Here is a 15811-nt window from a genome sequence, read left to right on the forward strand (position 1 = left end):
AATAGCAAGGATTTAGAGGGATATCGGCCAAGTGCTGGCAAATGTGCCAAGATTGGATTAGGATATCTGGTTGTTCAATTGGACTGAAGGGTCTTCTTCCGTGCTGTCCAACTTTGTCTCTGTGACTCTGTGACATGACATGTCAGTGAACAGGACACTGTAATATATTTGATATTTACCCCAGTAACTGGGCCAGTGCTTCAAAAAAATTCAATCGCTATAGTTTCTTGAGAACTGAGAGCCGTCTTTGCAAGTGGGATTACTAAGGAAATCATTTCCCATCGTCCCGATTAGAGAACAGTCTCTCCTCCGTATGAACACACTGGTGAATACTGAGATTGGAAAAAGACTTGAACCCAGCGACCCTGTGAGATCACCTTAAAGGTCTCTCATTTACAAACACATGGATGGGAAATCAGATCCCGGCTACTTTCTAGGCATTTCAGTGTGTGGATATTTCAAAGGCCAGTGGGAACTCGCTGATATGTCAGATAACTGGATAAATGAGTGAAACCTTTACCACTTTCGGCGCAGGTGAATGGTCCCCACCCCTGCCCCCGCTGCAGGCCCCACCCCGCCACATTCTGGTGTGAATACGGTGGGATGAGCTGGTTGCCTCAACGCAGGTATGCAGAGAGGTCAACCGAGTGGCCTCTCCTCCGTGTGTACACATTGAAGATGTATCAGTTCCCAAGCACTTTTACTACATTCCCACAATTTGGACATTTAAAAGCCAACACCCTGTGTGAACATGTTCATATATCGACAATTAGGATGATTGCGTGAATCCCTTCCGACAGTAAGGGACAGCATTGTGACACAATGCTTAGCAATGAAGGCTTGCAGCTCGAGGGACCTCGGGTCAATTCCAGGCTTGGATGAAGGTAGAGAATGTAGATATGTGAATGGTACAATTTGGAAATGTTCATATTACAGAGGAGGAGGAGCTGGATATCCTGAAATGCATACAAGTTGATAAATTCCCAGGACCCGATCAGGTGTAACCTAGAAACTGTGAGAAGCTGGGAAAGTAATTGCTGGGCCTCTTGCTGAGATATATGTATCATCAATAGTGACAGGTGAGGTGCTGGAAGGCTGTAGGTTGGCTTACATCGTGCCACTGTTAAAGGAAAGTGGTAAGGACAAGCCAGGGAACTGTAGACCAGTGAACCAGAATTCAGTGATGAGTTCGTTATTGGAAGGAATGCTGAGGGACAGTTTGTACATGTATTTGGAAAGGCGAGGACTGATTAGGCATAGTCAGCATGGCATTGCGTGGAAAGTCATGACTCATGAGCTTTATTGAGTGTTTTGAAGAAGTTAAAAATTAATTGATGAGGACAGAGTGGTGGACATGATCTTTGTGGAGTTCAATAAGGTGGTCGACAATGTTCCCCATGGGAGATTGGTTAGCAAGCATAGATCTCATGGAATACAGGAGAACTCGCCATTTGGATACAGAACTGTTTCAAAGGTAGAAGGCAGAGGGTCGTGGTGGAGGGTTGTTTTTCAGACTAGACGCCTCTGACCAGTGAAGTGCCACAAGGATCAGTGCTGGGTCCACTACATTCCTTCATTTATATAAATGATTTGGACGTCTGCATAGGAGATATATTTTTTAGGTTTGCTGATGACACCAAAATTGGACGTGTCATGAACAGTGAAGATGGTTGCCTCAGTTTACAATGGAATCTTGATCAGATGGGCAAGTGGGATGAGGAGTGGCAGTCTGAGTTTAATTTAGCGAGGTTCTGCATTTTGCAAAAGCCAATCTTAGAAGGCATTATACACTTAATGGGATTGTTCTAGTCCTAGGGAGAGTGTAAGAGTTGGGAGGTCACGTTGCGTCGGTACAGCAGATTGGTTAGGCAATTTGTGGAATATTGCATGCAGTTCTGATCTCCTTCGTATCAGGAGAATGTTGTGAAACTTGAAAAGGTTTAGAAAAGATTTACAAGGATGTTGCCAGGTTTGGAAAATTTGAGCTGTTGGGAGAGGCTGTTCTCCCTGGAGTGTTGGAGGCTGATGGATGACCTCATAGAGGTTTAGAAGATCATGAGTGGCGTGGATATGATAAAGAGACAAAGTATTTTCCCTGGGGTGGGTGAGTCCATTACGAGAGGGCGTCTGGACAAATGTTGTTATTTCATCAGCACTGGGTGAATCATCTGTATTTCCTGACCTAACAGCATTGTGGCAGCACTTTAACCACACATACTGCAGTCTTTCAAAGGTAAAACATCAGGTTCCCCACAGACAACTGGGGAATGGAAACATCTGCTGGTCTTGGCAGTGAAAACAAAATTCCAAGTATACAGGTCTACAAATACAACAGCATACAACAGCTTCAGAGCATCTAATTTGGTGCTGAAACCATGTTGCTTTGCATTTTATGAACAATGTGAATTCAGCAAATTGATCTTCCCTAGAATCTACCTGCTCAACATGAGTTTCCCGAGAATCCCCCTACTCAACATGATCTTCCTTATATTTCTTCCTCTCAACCGCATCTTGCCTAGAATCTACATGTTCCACCTCATCTTACCAAGAATCTACCTCTCAATCTGATCTTCCCTAGAATACACCTACTTAGCTGACTTTCCCTGGAATCTATTTGCGCCACCTGATGTTGCCCAGAACCTACCCATTCAGTCTGATCATTTCTAGAATCAACCTGATCAACATGATCTTCCGTCAATCTGATTGCTCAATCTGATCATCCTGTAAGTCTAGCTGCTGAAACCGACACAACGAGATGACAATGGAAGGCAACAAGTTGATAGTCTCTCACAGAAGATGCCCGCAAACACGATAAGCTCTGTCGACTCGCTCTATGTGGTAATCATTCAAAGATTCTGTGACTTGGTGTAAATAGAACAACAGTGGAGGCCAGGGATCACCCTCTGCCACCAATGTTCACCCTGATACATCTGGCTCTGAATTGTTCTGTCTGTTAGAATCAGATCAGGGAGCAACATCTGTAATCAAATCATTGAGAAATTCTGCATCTGCTAGAAATCTGTCATCCCCAACTAAATGTAGGATATTCTCAGAAAATTGTACAGTACCAATGGAGAGAATAAAACACAGTTCATGTTTCAGATGAATAAGAACAGTGCGCAATTTAATCATCACTATAAGCTCAGAAACATAAGAGAAATGCACTGTTGGGCAAGAAAAAATTTGCAATTGGAGAGAAACTGAAGAAAATAAAAATTATAAATTAGCAGCACATGAGCAAAAGGGGACACTCCGTTAACCACAGTTGGCATAAGCAGACGTTAAATTCCTAACTGAGCTAAAATGCACTCACTATTAAAGACAGTGTACGGGACGCAATGACAATGAGGTGATCAGGAACAGGAGAGGTGAGAAAAGTAATGGATGGACATAGGTTCAGATCAACAGTAAGGAGCCATCACAGTCCCAGAGGCATGGAACATTACACATGGAACAGAGCACAACACAAAAAGAATGACATTGGAGATGAAAGCTCAAAAAGCTCTGAAATAATTCCATTTTATTTAAAAAAACAACTTCTGCGAAGTTTCAGGTGGAGCAATTGGAAAGCTATCCGAAGTCTGGTTTCAGAGAAAACACTTAAATATGACAGAATGCCCAGGATGGGGTCATGTCACCATGTCATTGTCACTGTGTGATGTCATCGCCCATAGGAACCCAAAGATCTGTGTCTGTGAAAACTGGAGGTCTTCCACAGACTGGGAAGGATGGCAGGGTTCCTGACAGGGGATGCAGGAGATTTACCAGGATGGTTTGGAGAATGAAAGATTTCAGTGATGAGTTTAGGTTATAGAAAGGAGAGATTTTACAGATTGGAATAAGTAGTTTATGATTAGTTAACACGAAGTAAATAAAGTGAAGCTGTTTCGATTAGCTGACTATAAAAGGATTAGAGGAAAGTTTCATCGGTTTGGGGATGTTCCACAGGGATGTTGCAAGCAAGAAATTTTATGCAATGAATGGGAATGATTTTCGACTCAGTGCTGACCCACAAACGCCAATAATGCTGCGATCCTGATACATTGATGGAGGTCATGCGTAAATCAAAATCAGTCTGATCAATGATGGAATTTTAAATTGAATCAATACAAGCATTGACCTGACATAACTAACGTGAAATATATCTCAATGGACTAAAACAAAACGATTCCAGGACAGAGAGCACATCACCTTTCCACTGATTACTGGTTGGTTCTGGAGAAATCTTCCGCTGCTTCTGGAAATCTTTCCACAGACTGACGTTGTGGGACTTTGCCGATGTATAAAGGTCCAACTCTAGGAAGGATATTTCTGGAAATACTCAACAGATCAGGCAGGTGGGAGTATACACAGTGTAACGTGGATTTTAATATGTGACTGAGCTAGTTTGGAAATCGCTGCAGTGAACAGAACTTCACACCTGCCTTGATGTTAATTTTTCAATTTGATGTTGCAACATTTCACAACTTTTCAGCAATTAACGCGCCAAAACTCACCCTTTACATATTCGCACTGCTATGTCTCACATCTCTCGACAGTAAGTTGCATTTTGTCAAGACAGCCTGACGCTGGGTGTGTGTTTATAACTGAAGAATGATCTGAAATTAAGTCTCTTTTGGTATTGGTCTCTGAAACGTTAGTGTACAATCCAATCATAATATCAAAACAACTGATAATGGAAGGTATATATTGGCAGTAATGATGTTGCTCACTCAGACACCTTAAAACCAAGCTCCAGATATCATACTGTTTCAGGGGTGTCCTTCACTCGGGAATTATTTAACAGTGAACATTTATTGAACTTATTCCAGAGTTCGGTGTGTTGTTGAATTCAGCTCGAAAAGGACAGACAGTTCCCGGGCTGTGAAAGGGTTCCAGTCTGGATTTAATTCACAACCGGGACCCAATGCAGGACAATGTGAAGCTGCTGCTTATAAGGACGGGTAATGTTCACATGACGTGTCCTTCAAATTATCCCCCTTTGTGGGGTCGCATTCGTAAGATGGACGTAGCATATCGGCGAGCCCCCAGAGAGTATCTGAAAGTAATGAAACTGATAAATTAGTTCAATGGCACGACCAAATATAGCACCTCAAATTAATACACAAACAACAACAGGACCAGTTGAAGAATCTCAGCAGGTATGGCAGCATCTGCGGAAAGAAAAAGCAGAGCTAACTGATGCTCCTGTGAAGTAACCATAAGAATATAAGCACAAGGAGCAGGAGGAGACCATTCAGCCATTTGGCCGCATAGTATGAATTTATATTTTTCACGATGTGCAGATTGAACTTCTCTCTAATTTTGAGTTCCATCAGTTTTCCCACTATCGATGTCCAAGCAACAGCTCGGTCGTTTGTTGGCTTCCTCTTTGCCTCTTTCTGTTATTGATCCATCTGTGGGATGTGGGCATTGCTGGCTGGGCGCAGCATTTATTGCCTATTACTTGTTCCTCTTGAGAATGTGGTAGTGACCTGCCTTCTCGACGCACTGCAGTCCACCTCTGCCTTTCTCTCCCTTCCCGCATCTCTCTCTCTCCTCTCTTTCCCTGCCTCTTGCCATCTCTCTCTCACCCCACTATCTCCCTCAATCTCTCTCACTGTGTCTCTCCAACATCTCTCTCTCTTGCCTCGTCTATCTCTGTTATCACTAACACTGTAACTAAGCTTCCCTTTAGCCTTCATCTCTATCCTTTTATGCTGACGTGCCTATCTCAGTCCCAATTTCGGAAATTTGAACTCCCTCTCTTTCTTCCTTTCCTGTCTCTCCTTTTATGTCTCTCCCCTTTCTCTTCCTCTGTCTTCTCTCTCTCTTTCTCTCTCATTCCCTCTCTTCCGTTGTCTTTTTCTTTTTTATTCTGCTAAAACAGTTCACTCTTCCTCTCTTCCAATGCTTTCAATCAGCATTCAACCTATTACATTTCTGTTGTCTTTGCCTTTTCTCTTGCCTCTAACTCAACCTGGTTCATTTTAGCCATCTCTAAAGATTCTAATGGCGTTTTCAGCAAATGTAAATGCGGAGCAATGCTGTAATTAACTCTTCTTTCCTTGCGGAAGGAGACAGCTCCAAACCCACCCTCTCTGCTAATTCCAGCAGCTTGGTCTTCATCACTTTCTGTAAAACCCATAAGATCATTTCTCCCACCTCCAGAGAACCTGTGGTAACTGAAAGATCGATTGCTATCCCAAACACTGTTTAAACCAGTTGAGTTCAACACCCAGAACACAAGATCCTGACACATACCATTCTCTGCTTTCAACACTAACACCGCTCATCCCAAATCAGAACTGCAGGATTTGTTCCTATAGGGAGGCAGACAAAGTTACATTAGCATAGGAGGGTAAAAAGCAAGATCAATATTAGTTTTAAAATTCGAGAGGGCCATTCAGTAGTCTAATAACAACAGAGGGATGCTGGTCTTGAACCTGTTGGTATGTGTGATGAAGATTCTGCACCTTCTGCCTGGTGTAAGAGCTTGAAAACGATTATATCCGGGATGGGAATGATATTTGATGATATTGGCTGCCTTTGAGAAGTGCAGATGCAGTCAATGGAAAGGCTGTTGGCTTGTGTGATGGTCAGGGCCTTGTTCACAACTTTCTTTGGAGAAGTTTCCGGACTAACCTGTGATGGTCCCAGATGGAATGTTGTATTCGGTGAATTTAAAAAGATTGGTGAGTCTCCTTATGGACATGCCGAATTTACCAAGCATCCTCAGGAAGAAGGGGCATTATTGTCCCTCGTTGACCATGGCATCTCCGTGGGTGATCCAGGGCAGGTTGTTGGTTATCGTCACTCCCAGGAACGTGGCGCTCTTGATCATAACCACATTCTGTATTGGTTTCTGATTTCAAGCATCCTCTGTTCTTTTACTTTCCAAGTATTACTTTCCTAGTTCCACAGTGGAGTCCTCATATACCTGTCATTTTGGAAAATAAGGAACAATTTGAATGATTTCTTTTTCATAAAATGACATACTCATGTATTAATAGGACACGTTAACAATCCATGAACATGCTTTCGGCTTGGGTTCTTTTCTGTTCATAGCGTCAGACACTAATACAGCATGGAAACAGGCCCTTCGGCCAAAATTGCTCAATGCTGACCATGGGCTAGTTCCAATTGCCCGGAATTGACCTATATAATTCAAACGAATTTAACTGCTGTTATTGTCTCTCCCTCCCGTGGGCGGCACGGTGGCACAGTGGTTAGTACTGCTGCCTCACAGCGCCAGAGACCCAGGTTCAATTCCCGCTTCAGGTGATTGACTGTGTGGAGCTTGCATGTTTTCCCCGTGTCTGCGTGGGTTTCCTCCGGGTGCTCCAGTTTCCTCCCACAATCCAAAGATGTGTGTGTTAGGTAAGAGGCAAATGTAGGGGTATGGGTGGGTTGCGCTTCGGCGGGTCGGTTTGGACTTGTTGGGCCGAAGGGCCTGTTTCCATACTGTAAGTAATCTAATCTAATCTAACCACTTTCTCTGGCAACTCATTCCATTCACTCTCTGTTGCCGCTCAGGTCCTTCCGACCCTGTCCCTCTGTTGCCATACCACATGCTGCAGTGTCTAAAAATGGTGAGACAGGCTGATTGGTGAAAATGACTTTTGGAATGTCCCAGTTCAGTCAGCAGGTGATGCTGCTGAGCCAGGCTTGGTGATGTTTCGAAGCCTCCTACACAGAGTCCATTCTCTGTCTTTCCACATGCCATGTTGTGTTCAACCATTGAAATTCGAGGGATGCGGTAATTGATAATCAGCAGTTTGAATTTGCGACCGTGTTTAAATTGATGCCATAAAGCTTCATGGGGACAGGGATCAATGATGAGCACTTCCACGGTATTGGAAAATATCCAATAATGTTTCCAATGAATACAAATATCCCACACATAATTGCTGTCATGACAATACGTTTCCAAGTATTCCAGATAAAAGGACACATTAAATTGATTCTAATTATCTCACATGTGAGTAATCTGGGATATGACTCTCAATGTCTGTATGATTCTGTGTATGTAGGCCTTGCTTCTGAAAGACTGACTGATTGTTCCAAACAGCATATCGCTTCAGCTCTTCACAATAAGCAAGGTACTACCTACACCTACCCAGTTTACATCACAAAACCTCAAACCCAGTGTCTATCATTACTCATGATTGGACAACATTTTTAATGAATTTTAATCATTCAAAGGCATCATTAGCTAGACCAGCATTTGTAGCTCATCTCTAGTGGCTGTTGAGAATGTGTTGGTGAGCTGTTTTCTTGAACTGTAGTTGTCTGTGTACTGTACATAAACTTGCAATAGTGTTCGGAAGGGCTGTGAAATAGACAGGCAGGAGGGTAGAAGAACACAGCAATACAGACAGCATCAGAAGGTGGAGATGTCAACACTTCAGGTGCAAAACCTCTTCAGGCCTGGGCTTTCAGGAAGTGAAGATGTGGACATTTTTTTGTCTCTAATGAAGGACTGTGAACCAGAGACACTTACAGAATGGTGATATTTTTTCAAATCAAGATGATGATTGACTTGGAAGGGAATTTGTAGTGCATGTTGATCCCATATATCTGCAGCTCGTGTACTTCGAGATAATCGTGGGTTTGGAAGGTTTTGTTTGAGGAACTTTGGCGAATTTTGCAATGCACCTGGCAGTTAGTACAAATTGCTGCTACTGAGTGTCAGTGGTGGAAATATGATGTTTGTGGTGGCCAATCAGTGAATTGTTTTATCCTGGATATTGTCAAGCTTCTTGAGTGTTGTTGCAGCCTCACACATCTCGACTAATGAGGAGTATTCCACCAAACTCCTAACTTGGACCTTGCAGATGGTGAACAGATGGAAATCAGGAAGTGAGGTTTTTGCTGCAGTTTTGGATAAGGAGCGTTCCAGTATCTGAGTAGTCGCAAATGCTGCTGCACACAGTGTAATCATTAGCTAATATCCCTTTGTCTGACCCTATGAGAGAGGAAAGTCCATTGATGAAATGTTTGAAGGTGATCAGTCCTAAGACACTCCTGCAGAGATGTCCTGCAGCTGTGACGACTGACCTCAAAGATGCACAACTTTCTTATTGCCTCCCATTTTGCTCAGGCTCCTTGAAGCCACATCAGTCCAAATACAGCCTTTATGTTAAGCACAGTCAGATCCACACCACCTCTGGAATTCAGCTCTTTCTGTCAATGTTTGGACAGAGGCTGGAGTGAGGTCAGGGGCTGAGTGGTGCCACTGAGCAGGCTGTTACTATGTAGGTGCTGCTACATAGCACTGTTGAATAAGCTTTCATTTAGATTTCATGATCTATATCATATTTATGTGGTGGGAATTTGCGGGGTTTGCTTTGTCTTGTTATTTATGCACAGCACATAACACGGCATATTTCCACTCTCCCATTTCGATGCCAGTGCTGTACCTCGGTAGGAATTGCTTGTTCGGAGATACAGCATGTTCTGGAGCACATGTCATCTGTCCCATTGCTGGGATGTTTTCAAGGCCCCAGTTTTTACTCAGAAGAGGAGGCCAAGATGGATCAACCATCAGCAATTATGTCTGAAGAGTTTAGTGAACGAGTTTAGCCTTATCTTTGCATTGATTTACTGGGTTCTCCCATTGCTGATTATTGTGGACATATATGGATCCTCCTGCTTCAAAGAGTTATTTAAATATTCACCATAATTCAAGACTGGATATGATAGGGCTGCAGGACTTAGATCAAATATGTTGGTTGAAGAATTCCTTATTTGTGTCTGTCACATCCTGCTCACGCATGTGGCGAATATGTTGGTGAAGATAACAGCTTGGAAGTCATTGTGAAGCAGATGAAGAATGGTGACAGAATTCTGTGGGCATCCACATTTGAGGAACGTATCCCATAATCCCTCACGGTCCCCCGAGTCAAAATCTCAAAGAGCGAAGAAGGCCATCTACAGAGGTTGCTGCTGTTCCCTGAACGCTGCTAGGATTTGTCACACACCGACAGTCCTCGTCATTTAGCCTCTTGATGGACGGAAGTTGCACTGGGACTCGGGAGGAGCTCTTGAGCCAATGAGAGGAAGGACCGATGATGATTCATATGATGACCTTTCCCATGACGGATATTGTGATAATTCTCTGTACGGTTGGACCTGTTTTCTTTCTTGAAGTTGGTCACAATAAAGAATGGTGAGGTGGATTCATTTCAAAAATGACTCTCCACCATAATTAAGTCCTTCACTGGGGATTCCATCTGTGCCAGTGGCCTTGCTGTTGTTCCTTTGTTGGAGGTGTTTTTGCCCACAGGGTGGGTTGGTGGTTTGTTGAGATGGTGGTGGGTAGTGTATTGTGGGATGCTGTCAGGAACACTTGTGCTGAAGGCTGTGAATTGGTGGAGGTGGCCCTCGAAGTGCTCTCTCCAGCAAGTGCTGACTGCTTCTTCCTCTTTGATAAGGAACTCTATGTGTTTGGCTCTCAGTGGGGTCACTCCTTGGGTACTCGGGCTATAGATGGACACGATTGTGCTGAAGAAGCCGCACACATTGTGTCTGTCAGTGAGTCACTGACACCCCTGCGTTCTCTCTCCACCCACCATCTATTTGTTCGTTCACGGCTTCTTTGTTACACCTCGACGTTCAGTTGCATTTCCGCTTGTTTCCTTCAGCTGGAGTTATGTTGAATTTGCCGTTTCAGGAATAGCTCACGTTTGCAGTCTCGGTTATCCTGGATCTCCTGCTTATTCTCACTGAGCCAGACCTGGGGTTTCTTGGTGGAGGGGCCGAGGGTCTCCACTTAGCTGCTGACTGGGGAGGGGTTTAGGGTGGACCAGATGCTGTTGGTACTCTGTGACTCATGTATTTTGGTCATCATCAGATCGGCTGTGAGACACTGCCTGAGAAACACTTCTTTCATCGGGATAGTGATAGTTCGAGTCTTTTGTCTCCTCCATTGTGTCGCGATTCAAGGCAGAGTCACTGGCTGCTGTGATGTACTGCTTCTGGCCCAGGGTGTATCAGAGGGTCATGAAGTGCCCATTTACCCCACAGGGGGATTTGTTGGGACGTCTGACTAATTTGTTTGTTGTGGAGACGATGTTGTGTGTTTGATTTTTCCTGAAGAAAGTGTACCCACCATCATGTCAGAATGAGTGCAAATACTTTCACCTCTTACTATTACAGACGGACAAACGCTGTATCTCTTAAAATTGTCACTTTTTCCCTGTCTCCCCTTGTTCTTCCTGAGTAAATTTTACCCACAGCGGTGAAGTCTTTATAGAGACCAGGCACTTCTATATACCCAGCCCCTACCCAGGCTGTGCACTCTCCTGCAGGTCCTTGAGTTTTCTTGGAGTTTCCTTCACTATTCCCACTAATCCCACTGGCTTAGCCTCTTTTACCACATCTTTTCTCTGACTGTCTTTCTTTAATGAGCAGCACTGTGACTTTACATGTCCCACCTTGTGGCATTGAAAACATCTTTTCCAGTGTCTGTCTTAAACCACCAATGCTGTGACTTCATGTGTCCCACTCCATTACAGTGGAAACACCAGAGGCCTTTCACTTTCTTTTCAACCTCTTGGGCTTCTTTGTTCACCTGTGGTAATCTAATACGAGTGTGCTATACCCTTTGATTTGTAGTGAAGGATCTCCACTTTCCCCAATTTCTATCCCTCACAGGAAGCTATAAAATGAATGTCACCCTATGTACAAATGCATAATCATCTGCTATCTCAGCGGCACATCTCACTTCTTCAAATTTCTGTTCATCCACATCAGTTATTATTAGATTAGATTACTCACAGTGTGGAAACAGGCCCTTCAGCCCAACAAGTCCACACCAACCCGCCGAAGCACAACCCACCCATACCCCTACATTTACCCCTTACCTAACACGGGCAATTTAGCATGGCCAATTCACCTGACCCGCACATCTTTGGACTGTGGGAGGAAACCGGAGCACCCGGAGGAAACCCACGCAGACACAGGGAGAACGTGCAAACTCCACACAGTCAGTCGCCTGAGTCGGGAATTGAACCCGGGTCTCGGGCACTGTGTGGCAGCAGTGCTAACCACTGTGCCACCTTGCCGTTATCATTTGGTGACCTACAGACTATGCCTATCAGTGACTTTTTCTTAGAATTTCTCATTTCCACCCAAATAGATTTAACCTTACTCTCCATAGTATCTATCGTTTCTCAGCATCGCCCTGATGTCATCCTTGAATATCAGAGCTACACCACCTGATTACCTTCCTATCTGTGCTTTCGAATAGTCTGATACCCCTGGATATTTAACTACCAGTCTTGACCATCCTGTAACCATGTCTCTGTAATGGCTACCAAATCATATTCATTTGCGATTATTTATGCCATTAACACATTTATCTCGTTACAAATGTATGAGTTATCAGGTAAAATACCCTCACCATCCCTGGATTTTTTTTTCAAATTCCTCCAACTGAGTCAGCTCTTTCGCAGCCTCATGTGTCTTGTCTATATTGAAGGCCTACACCCATCTGTCAAAATTGTTATGTTTAATTCTATCAAACTCGCATAACTCTCAACTTGTTCCTTGCTTATGTTTCAGAACTGCTGTCTGTATGCTTCAGGTACCAATTCATTGGCTCACAAAATAGCCTGTTTGATATTTGCATAATCCCTTGACACCCTCATCTTATAGTGCTACAAGCACCTCACCAACTCTTCCTACCAGCTGAAACTGATCTAGCACGGCGGCACGGTGGCACAGTGGTTAGCACTGCTGCCTCACAGCACCTGAGACCCGGGTTCAATTCCCGACTCAGGTGACTGACTGTGTGGAGTTTGCACGTTCTCCCCGTGTCTGCGTGGGTTTCCTCCGGGTGCTCCGGTTTCCTCCCACAGTCCAAAGATGTGCGGGTCAGGTGAATTGGCTATGCTAAATTGCCCATAGTGTTAGGTAAGGGGTAAATGTAGGGGTATGGGTGGGTTTCGCTTCGGCGGGTCGGTGTGGACTTGTTGGGCCGAAGGGCCTGTTTCCACACTGTAAGTCTAATCTAATCTAAAAAAAAGGTTCTCTGGCCACTCTATCTGCCCAGCTAATATTTCAACTGGAATTTTAAAAATGCTTTGACATCTTTCTCATCAAAATGTGGCAATTTTTGCATTCATCCCTACCTTCTCCCTTCATCTCCATTCTGTTAAGTTGACTTTTGTGACTATTTCACAACTTATGAAGCTCTCTCTCTCTCTTCTCTTGTCTTCCTCTGCTAAGTATCTTCTCTCCCTTTGTTCCTCCTATAAATCATGCTGCCTCGCGTACAACTAAATTTTAGCCATGTCCAAAGATTCTAAAAATGTTTTCAGCACATTCAAATGTCGAGTTATTTCAGTATCAACCTCATCGTTTTTCAGAGACACAGGCAATGTGGCTGACCGTTTGTCTGACAATTGCAACAGCTTTTCCTCACCCACCTTTTATCAAACTTCAAACTTCCAAATTCACTTCTCCCCCCCCCCCCCCCGCATTTACAAACTGAAAGTATCATTTCTCTCACTGTTAATCTAACCAAATACTAGTAGTGGGAATTAAACAGATTTTTCTCACCTGCATTTTATTTAAACGTCTCGAAAACTAATCCTCAAGTGCATTTTAATCTACTGGGACCTCTCATACACCAAATTTGTCCAAAGTCCAGACCTGACCCATCCATATCCATCTAAGCCTGTCCAAATCCCAGAAGAGTCCTCAATGTGATCTGACGTGGACTTCAAAACCCCTCTGATACTTAAAGCTGAAAAACCCAGGAAAACTCACCTCAACACACCTTGTAATCTGTTAAAGGTGTGTGAGGGAAGAGATTTCCACTGTTTAAAGAAAAAAAAACAATGTATTTTTCTAACTCTAACAAACAACATCAATCAAAACTATTAACAAATCTGAGTTCCGTTTTCTTATCTAACCACTACCTGCCCAACTGTCTAAGAATGCTGCTATAATAAGACAATTCTCAAGCATCAAATCAACATAATTTCTCACAGTCTCTTCTGCTGTCTTCCTCTGGCCTTCCGAACGAGTCCCTTCCCTCTGAACTTCCCATTGTGCTGTCTTCTCCCTGGATTGACTTCCTACTCCTTACTGTTTTTACTGGAAATGCTCCCTTTGATAGACAGTGCCTTCAGATATTTTCATGAGAGCAAAATGTTTATTTCTTCGGATGGCAATTCTTCCAAATAATTTTCAAAATGTCCTCCCTTTTCATACCATTAACATCATACGCATTCATTGGTCTGATATTGGCAATGCAATAAACTCAAACTCAACTCGGTTTTGGTATACTGGGCATAATTTAACTTAATTGGTTATACTCGAATTGTTGTCAAAACAGCCACCAAACTGCAGGGTTCCATTCACCAGCCAATTATCACATGTATCTATGTTGGCAGAGTCCGTCTCTCTTAGCTATGGCAGCGGCTCCTGCACCTTAAATTAAGGAAACACTGTCCATCTTTAAGTGACCGTGCACACTTTAGACTTGCTCACAGCATCTAAGAATTGTACCGATATACTAGTACCTAAGATGGCACCATAACAGATGAAATTGTAAAACGTTTCACTGCATTCCCGTACATTTTTACTTGCGCGTATGTGGCAATAAAGGGTAATCTAATACTAATTCCACAAGATAAGGTGGGAGGAGGGTGTAAGGAGCAAACAATGAGTAGGGATAGAGCCCAAAGAGTGAGAAGAACAGTTGGACAGACAAAAGAGTGGACAGAAGTCTGTCTAGGAGGGCGAATAGCTGTAATTGGAGACTGTTAGTAGCTGTCAGTAGGTATCATGTAACAGCCGACTATGAGGCAATGTCTGGTGTGTGGGTTGCAGGTCAGGACAGGGCAGGGTTCAGGCCCTAAAGTTATTGAACCTGATATTGAGTCCAGAAAGCTGCAGGGTTCCCAAATACAAAATTCAATGTTGTTCTTCTAGCCTGGACTGTGTTTCATTGGAGCACTGCAGCAAGCGTGAGACAGAGATGATGGCTAGAGAATAGGGTGGTGTGTTAGAATAGCAGGCAAATGGATGCTCAGGGTATTTCTTTGTGAACATAAAGTGAATGTTGTGCAAATATTTCACCAAGTCTATGTTTCGTTTCTCCAGTGTAGAGGAGACTGCAATGTCAGCAACAAACGTAGTAGACGAGATTGAGTGAAGTGCAGGTAAAGTGCTGCTTCACCTGAAAGGTGTGATTGAGCCCTTGGATACTGAGTAGGGAGGACGTAAATGATCGGGTGTTACACCTTCGGTGGTTGCAGGGGAAGGTGCCATGAGGCTGCTGGGAGTTGGGGTTTGGGAATGAAGGGAGAGTGGATGAGGGTATCCTGGAGGGAATGGTCCCTGCAGAAGGCTGACAAGGGAAGGAAGTGGATTATGTGCTTGGTAGAAGCATCTCACTGGAGATGGTGGCTAATGATCTTCTGGACGTGCTTGCTTGTGGGATGGTATGTAAGGACAATAGGAAATCTATCTATGTTGTAGGAGGGAAGATGGGGGTGAGGACTGAAGTGTAGGGGATAGGGTGGACCTGTTTGAGGGTCCTGTCAGCTCGGTAATCCTCGTTTGAAGAAGAAGGTGGACATTTCAGAGGTTCACTAATCGAAGCTGGCCTCATTGGAACAAATGCAATGGAGACAGAAGGAGGATGAAATGGAGTCTTTACTGGGGGCAAGGATGAATAGTCCAGGTATCTGCGAGAGTCGGCGGGGTTATTTTGGATACTGGTGGCCAGTCTAACCCATGAAATCGAAACAGAGATGTAAAAGAAGGGAAAGGAGAAGTCAGCGAGTTATGGTGTGTACGTTTCCTGGGGACAGAG

Source organism: Hemiscyllium ocellatum (assembly GCF_020745735.1).
Source record: "Hemiscyllium ocellatum isolate sHemOce1 chromosome 40 unlocalized genomic scaffold, sHemOce1.pat.X.cur. SUPER_40_unloc_9, whole genome shotgun sequence".
NCBI classification, from domain to species: domain Eukaryota; kingdom Metazoa; phylum Chordata; class Chondrichthyes; order Orectolobiformes; family Hemiscylliidae; genus Hemiscyllium; species Hemiscyllium ocellatum.